Source organism: Balaenoptera physalus (assembly GCF_965194825.1).
Source record: "Balaenoptera physalus genome assembly, contig: HAP1_SCAFFOLD_1936, whole genome shotgun sequence".
NCBI lineage: Eukaryota > Metazoa > Chordata > Mammalia > Artiodactyla > Balaenopteridae > Balaenoptera > Balaenoptera physalus.
Genome location: NW_028124868.1, coordinates 18,437 through 26,908, shown reverse-complemented (window position 1 = coordinate 26,908; position 8,472 = coordinate 18,437). Strand labels below are relative to the sequence as shown.

The following is an 8,472-nucleotide window of genomic DNA, read 5'->3' as shown; positions in this document are numbered from 1 at the left end:
TGCTGCCAATGGGCAGAGTCTATTTCGTGAAGCATCAAGCACTGAAAAGAAGACTCCTGCTGCTGGAAGTTGACAGGAAGGAACATCCAATGCAAGATCAAGGCTTGTCCTAGAAGCAATGCCCATAATGGAAGAAAAAAAAAAAAAAAAAAGAAAGCGGAAGAGAAATGTTAAGTCGCAAGTCCAACCTGGCCCCCAGCCTAGCCCAGCCCAAGGAAGGTAGGAGTCAAGGAGAAGAAACTAAAAGAGAAGAGCCTTGGACCACAACATTCTCCACAGGGTACACTCAACAAACTTCACCCTGCTCTTTAACCAAGTTACAACTGTAATAGTTCAAACTACATGGCTCTTTCCTTCCTAAGGATACTAGTTAAATAAGATCTATATAGCTCTAAGTATATGATACATAAAATAGAATACTCTGTAGAATATAAGTAACTGTTAGTTAATTATATTAATGAACGTCTGTAAGAAATGTTGCAATGATTTCCCTAATGGAAGAGCCTGGGGGAGGTAAATCTGTCTTCTAGGATTTCCTCCCCAGAGCTCAGAAATTGAGGGGTTGTTTTAGCTCTCCTACGCTCTCTTCACCCAAGCCCGCCCTCCTGTTGGGGATCGGACCTCCCTATTGGCTAGCTCATACCTTTCAACTGCCTGCTTTGTGACATCACTCTCCTACCAAACCTACTACCACTTGGTAGAGGTCTTGGGGTTTCCGTGGAGCCGTTTGGACCAGTAACCAGTGACCTTTGTACTGGACACGTGCGCCGTTCAGCTGCAGCCACTCAGACATCCTCTAGTGTTGTCTCCTCATCCCTTGTACCTGCAGTTGATGTCTCCTCTTCTCTGACCATGTCAGGTAAGAAAAGAAACTTTGGAAAGTTTTGCGTTCGATTTCTTGTGCCCCTAAATTGAGGAGGAGATTCAAAATAGCGTGGAATAATGAGGGAAAGTATTGAACTACAAGTCTGGAGACCTAATTTCAGTTTTGACTTTGACGTTTACTGTCTGTGTGACTTTGGACAAATCACTGACTGCCTCACAAAGCCTGCTGCTTTCCTTATCTGTCACGTTAGGATACCACATTGGGTTGATCACTCTGATCCCCTTCTTTTCCAATATTGAGCCTTAAAGGGTACCCATGTAGAAAATGAAATCAGAGACTTCTCAAAAGAGTGTTTCAACAGAAACATAGAAAAGCCAGGTGACACAGAAAACTAGCGATATATACCAAGATGTTTCATCTCCAATGGTCTCCCTCCACTAGTATTTCGACTAGTTGAAAAGAGAGAATAGGGAGAGAGGATGGAGAGTACTGGGCTATATAGGGAGGCACAGAGTCAAACGTAAGCAAGTTTAGGATTGTTTTCATTAGCACAGGCCAACAGGAACCAAGAGATGGGAAAAAAATATAAGAATGAAGAGGGAAAGCATAGAGGAGCTCTCAAGAAAGAGGCAGTTTGCCATGGAATGTTGATGGGAGCCAAAGATTTTAAATTAAAGCAGAAACAGCACAGAGGGAAATCTGCTCAGAGCAGGGCAAAACAAAGCTGATGGTAGCAAATCCTTACATTAACAGACTAAGAAGGAAAGTAAGGCCAGAACAGGGGATCACCAGGAAAGGCAGCCTATCAGAAAAGTCATACTCCGTTTTCTTTCTTTTATTGCCTCTCTGAATACAGCTGGCACTTGACAGTTTGGAATAGAAACACTTTAGAAGTATGTTTTAGAAATGATGCTTCCTAGAAACCAGAAACCAAAGTGGTTATCTAGGGGGCTGCTTTTCAGTGTTCTATTCTTTCTAATTTTTAAACTAGGTAGACATTTGACCAATTAAACATTTTAAATGATATCTTCTACATTGAATCAGAAGGACTATTTCCTTTGTGTGATATGTAGCTTCTAAGGCAAGGTTGCTTTTCATTTTTACAGTTATTTCCTTCCTAACACAGAGAGCACATTGATCAACAGCCATCGTTCGCTTGTAGATCTTAGCTACCGGAGAAGAAAAAGAAAAAGTCAAGCCCCACATCTCTAATTCCCCATTTAGGGAATTCCCTGGCGGTCCAGCGCTTTAGGACTCGGTGCTTTCACGGCCAGGGCCACGCGGCGCGGCAAAAGAAAAAAAGAAAACACAAACATCCACATTTATCTAAAACAATATTGTGGAGTCCTTTGGATTTTCTTACATTTGAAAATCTTTTTTAATTGGATTCTAGGGATGATGGTTTTTTGAGGTCTTGGGATGTCATCTTCTTGGATGTGGAAGATGATTCTAAGTTCTAGGATAAATACAAAAACCTTCTTGATACTTTTTAAGCTTCCTTTCTGCTTATTATATGAGTTATATTCATGGAAAGATATATTTCTCCTAGGCTTAATACCTGTTACTTGCTGGGTAAAAATATGAATGAGCACAATAATGAAACTCTTTTACACTTACTATTTTGCTGTCTGCTTTGTACCGGTTTTCATTGAAATACTTGTCTATATATGTTGTGGCTACCTATACATTCACATTTGTTGCATTCTGTTGCTTGTTATGCATTTTTTACTGATTTATCGTCTCTGTCTGTATGCATTGGCTAGGAATTCATTCACCTCTATCACCTCCATCGTGTTTTTTGGTTAATAGTATTCACTAAAATAGAGTGGGCAAAATTCACTTTCATAATATTGCATGTATGGTACAGAATGTCATTTGTTAGTAAATTCATTAGGCTTTGATACTTGCCCACATACCCCAGTTTTCATTAATATCTATGGATTTCTTTTTCGTTACGTAACATGTTTTTCATGATTTTTCTTTGTCTTTCTAGAACTTATTGTATCTTCCTCCATATAAATCATACGCAATAGATCAGCTTATTCATCTATTAATTATTACTGCTATTATTATTGGTGGTGGTGTTATAACCACTTTATAGATGAGTAATCTGAAGTAATCAGATAACTTTTCTCTTTCCAAAAGCACTTAAGAAATCCACTTTCGGGTAATCATTTTGAGGTAGGATGAGAAACCAGGCTTGAAGAGGGCAAAAATGACTCTTTCAGTTCACCAGTTGGACTGAGCTATACGTCAACTCTAGGTAATAGCGTGGGAACTGCACAAGCAAAGGGAGACACTGAAGATGACAATGGTAATGGCCGTACTGTTTTCTAATGGACAAAAAAAATGCTTATATTATAAGTTCTATTTCTCCTGCTTTCTGGCACTATCATGCTCAGAGTGGAGTCCTGGCAAGGAAGTCAGGATACTTAGGTTCTGAAACCTGGTAATGACACTAACATAATGAGAGAACCTGAACAAGTCAACCCGACCTCTCTGAGCCTCAGTTTCCTTACTCGTGAAATGAGACTGAAAAAAGAGAAAGTTCTCTAAGGGCCTCCTAGTTCTAAAATGCTTCCAGTCTAGGAAATAGCATAGAAGTCAATACGAGTGCAGGCTGAAGGGAAAGACAGGGCAGGGAGAAGGTTGCTTCCAGCCTAGAGAACAATGTCTGAACCATACCACTTGGCTCTTCTGCCCATCTGTGCCCAAGATGGGAGCACAGGCAGTTAATACAGAAGAGTGGAAAACTGCTCAGTCCTTACAGCCATCATTAACTGTCTGATTTTGGGTTTCTCAGGAAGGGTCGATAGTAGAGGTGTCCTGAGAGCAAGAACCTTAAGATAATGCTGTTCCTCAAACGTAGTGAGAATTTCTCAACCTCCCTGAGTTTTTCATGACCCTCTTGTTCTTACAGAAAATTTCCAAAATCCATCTCTACTTGGAACTCTAAATTCTCTGCAGCATTGTCTTCCTGTGGTGAGCAATGCAACTTCCCTAACACGAAGTGTCTGCAACTTCTCCAGAGTCTCTGCCCCTGCCGTCAGTTCGGCATCGGCTACCGGTACCTCTTTCCAGACACTCATGGGTAGTGCCTACCTTTACCAACATTCCAGCACGACTATGTTATCTAGAGTTACTGACCACAGCCAGATCTCCACTTCAGCTCCTTCCTATCCAGGTGTTCTTGAGTGGGACATCACAGGAAGCACTGAAAAGAATTCCTCTTCACTCGGAGACTTTACTCTGGCACTCACTGACTGGCACCCAGCTGCTTCCTCCATGTTTATGGCAGCCCAGTATGATAAAACTTCAGACGCCAATAACATGGTCCCTCTATATCCATCACTTTCTGCCAGGCTTGCTCAGGGAGCACCATCTCAGATTCCAAATCAGGGGCATAGCCGCCTGTCACTTCCCTACCAGGAAGGAAGCCAGGTATATTACTATAACCAAGGCACACTGGGGTCTTCACTGTATGGAGAACTTGGCTCCTGCCTGCAATCCTATGGCTCCGCGTCATACACAGGAAGTAGGGCCTCTGCGCAACCAGAAATGGGAATGGGACTGAAGGAGATTCAGCCCACAAATATCCGACCACCAGCTTCCACCTCTGCAATCTGCCACCCTGTGTCTGCTCAACGCATCACAGAAACAAGTTTTCAAGGTGAGTATACAAACGGCAGAGAAAGTTGAAGAATGAGGTCGGCATTCACAAATGGGGTCAAATCGACAGCTGGGAAGGGGTGTAGAGACAGGTAGAATTTAGATCCTGAGCCTTTAGTAACCACTACCTTCGCTCAGTGCCCTCTGTTTTTAGACTCTATATAAGAACACCTAGGGCTTCCCTGGTGGCGCCGTGGTTAAGAATCCGCCTGCCAATGCAATGCGGGGGACACGGGTTCGAGCCCTGGTCTGGGAAGATCCCACATGCCGTGGAGCAACTAAGCCCATGTGCCACAACGACTGAGCCTGCATTCTAGAGCCCGTGAGCCGCAACTACCGAAGCCCACGCGCCTAGAGCGCATGCTCCGCAACAAGAGAAGCCCGCACACCGCAACCAAGAGTAGACCCCGCTAGCCGCAACTAGAGAAAGCCCGTGCACAGCAATGAAGACCCTGTGCAGCCAAAAAAATAAATACGTAGAATAAATAAGTTCAAACAATCAATCAATAAATAAACGTAAATTAAAAAAAACAAAAAAACAAAAAGAACACCTAATGCAGGTGGGAAGGTGGCAGGGACACTGTAAAGGTCATCTATGCTACATGTACAAGAACCCCGAGAGCACACCAATAGGTACCACATTTTTCACTGCTGTAGCCGAGCATTCCCCCTGTACTACCACACTGTAGCACTCCCTTCCCTCGTCTACTGCTACAGTCTCTTTGGAAGGTGTCTCAGAACTCTTGTTATGAGAGTGCCAGTTGAAGTGTCCTCACTTCCGTCATTTATACCAGGATTTAAGACCTTGTGGTCCGAGATCCTGTCCAGAGAGCAAGCAGGCTAAGACTCTGTCTTTGTTTCTGTATTTCATCAGAAAGGGCTCTACCCCCTCTCCTAGTTCATGGTGTGAAGTGTTCTTAGCCTCTCGGGAAAGTGGGGAGAATTGAAAGGACTCTATATGAGAATGCTAGGCTTTGTAAAACATTTCAGTTTTTTAAAAAGAAGACTCATTTTGTATTGGACTTACAACAGTCCTATGAGATACAAAGAGAGCCAAGGATCAGTGACATGAAATGATCACCAGTTAAGCATTACAACAGTCACCGCTTACCTCGTAGCATAGGGCACTGTCCATGATCCTTAAGAAGAGTTAGTAGAAATGCCTTGCCCATCTTGCCCCTGAACCCCTTGAAAGGTACACGACTGCTGTGTTGGTGTTTAGGGGGAGCATCTCATTTACCAGGGACTGACTTCTCCCTTGATCCCTTTGTAGTGATGGAGACTTCCCTGGTGATGAAAAATTCCCTGGGATTGCAACCTCCAAGCCAGACGTTTTGTGTGACACAAACTCAAGAACTCCCCAAGTCCTGCAGTAGCAGAAACAGTCACATACTTGAGAGTAACCCACCATCTGAACTTGGGGACATTTCAGTGACAGCTCCAGTCCAGAGTGCCAGGCGTCTCCTGGCCCTGCCTCCAGCTCCAAGCCAGGGACAAACAGAGAGTAAGAACGTGGAGGATATCAAAACCAAGCTGTCAAAGCCTCTGGAGGCCTACCAGATCCCAATAGAAAACCAAGATCCTCCACTACTCCCTTTGGGAATCCCTGATATTCCCCAGCCGCTGGCCTGCACCGATCCCCTCAGCCAAGAGGAGCAGCCTGGTTCTGAAAATGCTGATCTGGGAGAGAACAGCCTGAGTCGTCAGGACCTAGGGACACTTGAAAATGGGACTGAACCTAGCAGTGGTCTTGCAGACATTACTACACTGGCGGAGGATATTCACCTTCCCCAGCTCTTTAATTCTTGGAAAGATCTTGATCGATCCCAAGGTCCCAACGTGATCAAAGCTGAAGACACCAGAGCCATTAAGGTGAATCAGGTGCAGGAAAAGCCAAGTGTCGTAAAGGTTCCCTCTGATCAACCCAGGAAGAACAAACAGAAAGCCTCTGAGCCTATCGGTGGTGCTCCCAAGGCCAAAATCCAGCCAAAGGATCCAGAGTGCCTGTTAGGGGGAGAAGCGGTTATATGCACTGCTGCAGTCAGTGACAGGGCTCCTGCGAACACGGCCAAGCACTCTCAAGGCAAACCTCAGAAAGCTGCATCCGGAAAGATCAGCAAAACTGAGAGCCATGGGCAGGAAAAGACCAAAAGGACCAGAGGAAGAAACAAGGCTGAAGAGAACAAGCAGTCAGGGAACAAAGTCAAGGCAGAAGACAAGCCAGCAATCCCCAACACGAAGCGAAAGGAACACCAAACTGAGCTTCGCCAAGAGAGCTTTCAAAAGCCTCGAACCTCCCTTGGCGTGCGCATGCTGGAGTCTGTGAAGGTTCTTCATGCGCTGGGGAAGAAGAATGAGACGAAAACTGGGCTCTCTTCCTGTCGGCTCTTGGGAAATTCAAGCAACCCCAAAGACCCCCAGCCACCCCCAGCGATCCAGCCACGGCGGCATACCCCACGTGAGGGTAAGAGGCCTGAGAAAACGCAAGTCCAAGCCCAGAAACCAGACAGCAGTGCTGAAACAGAGTGTCCATCTCCATCCCAGTGTGAGCGGCCTCCTCCTGGGAAGGTCAAGTTGATACCTCTGCCTTTTTCTGCCTGGGACAAGCCTCAAGCTCGACCCGCTCCTCGGAGGCCACAGTCTCTGGCCTCACATCGGCCTGCTGTGGCTTACCGTGCCCAGCCTGGTTCTACTGACTCAGCTCAACCTGCTGCAGTCAATTCATCCCAGCCAGCTCCTGCCTCTTTGCCAGGTCCCGCCAAACCAGCTCAGCCAACTGTGGCCAACCCAACCCAACCGGCTTGGACCAACCATACCCAGCCTCGTGTCCCTCAGCCTGCTGCTCCTAGGCCTGCACCCTACAAAACTTCATCTGGCGCTTCTCTCCAGCGCGAGCCTGTTCCCCCTGCTGTGACTAAGCGCCAGTCCCCACCCAAGCTCCAAACCCAACTTCTACTCCAAGACTTCAGCAAGCAACGAGTTCCATGGAGGGAACCCAACGTGCCTGAGCCAGTCATGTCAAAGCCCATCGAACAAGAGCAGAGGCCAGAGCGAGAGGCCATGAAGAGGCGGGCTCAACAACAACGGGAGAATGCTGCCAGATACACCTCTTCGGGGAAGCTGCAATTTTTCACCCAGAGGGACAAAGAAATGGAAATTGCTGACTACTACGGATACGTCAGGTGACAGCTGCTAGGATTCTTGCTGCCACCTTGGCTACCAGCGGTTCTTCCATACATAGGTAAGATAGGTATAGAACCGAGTAAGTAAATGGAATAGAATTAATAGATGAGTAATAAACCTTTCGAATTTTGAGATGCTGCTAACTGGGGCGTGAGAAAGGAAGGCCTGAAAGTTGGATGGGAGAATGAAGGAAAGGGGTAAAAACTGAGGAAAGAGGAAGGAACTTGGCCCAGGGCTAGGAAGGCCAAAAGAGACGTATGGATTTAGGAAAGGAAGCAGGAGTGAGGATGAAATGGCAGAAGTAAAAAGCAGGGTCAGGGGTCTGGGTTGAAAGAACACAATTGGAGTAGAGTTGAAGGTGACAGGAGATGAGTCTAGGTTTACTAGGAGAAATAGAAACAAAGTCTCTCGGGGAGGTTGGCCTTAAGTCTCACAACCACCAGATAGGTATTTCAGAAAACAAGAGGTTCACGACACATCTCTGAAAGGTTTGAGTTGCCTTATTCAGGTGTGATTATAGTGGGGGAATAGGCAAATCTACCAGAGAAGTGGCTAGGGCTCAGAGACCTCCTAGGGGCAGCTGACGACAGGGCCAGAGCCAAGGGAACTGCTGCATCAGGAGGCCCACGAACAAATCAGGGGCATAGCCGCCTGTCACTTCCCTACCAGGAAGGAAGCCAGGTATATTACTATAACCAAGGCACACTGGGGTCTTCACTGTATGGAGAACTTGGCTCCTGCCCGCAATCCTATGGCTCCGCGTCATACACAGGAAGTAGGGCCTCTGCGCAACC

The 8,472-nt window shown here is 46.0% G+C and overlaps 1 pseudogene across 1 annotated transcript; it reads left to right on the top strand.

Annotated features, from left to right (window-relative positions):
• Positions 1-738: 738 nt before the first annotated feature.
• LOC309654092 (uncharacterized protein C2orf78 pseudogene) lies at positions 739-7,681 on the top strand (annotated as a pseudogene). The gene is made up of 3 exons: positions 739-859; positions 3,747-4,496; positions 5,769-7,681. The product of its transcript is annotated as an uncharacterized protein C2orf78 pseudogene (transcript).
• The last annotated feature ends 791 nt before the right edge of the window (positions 7,682-8,472 follow it).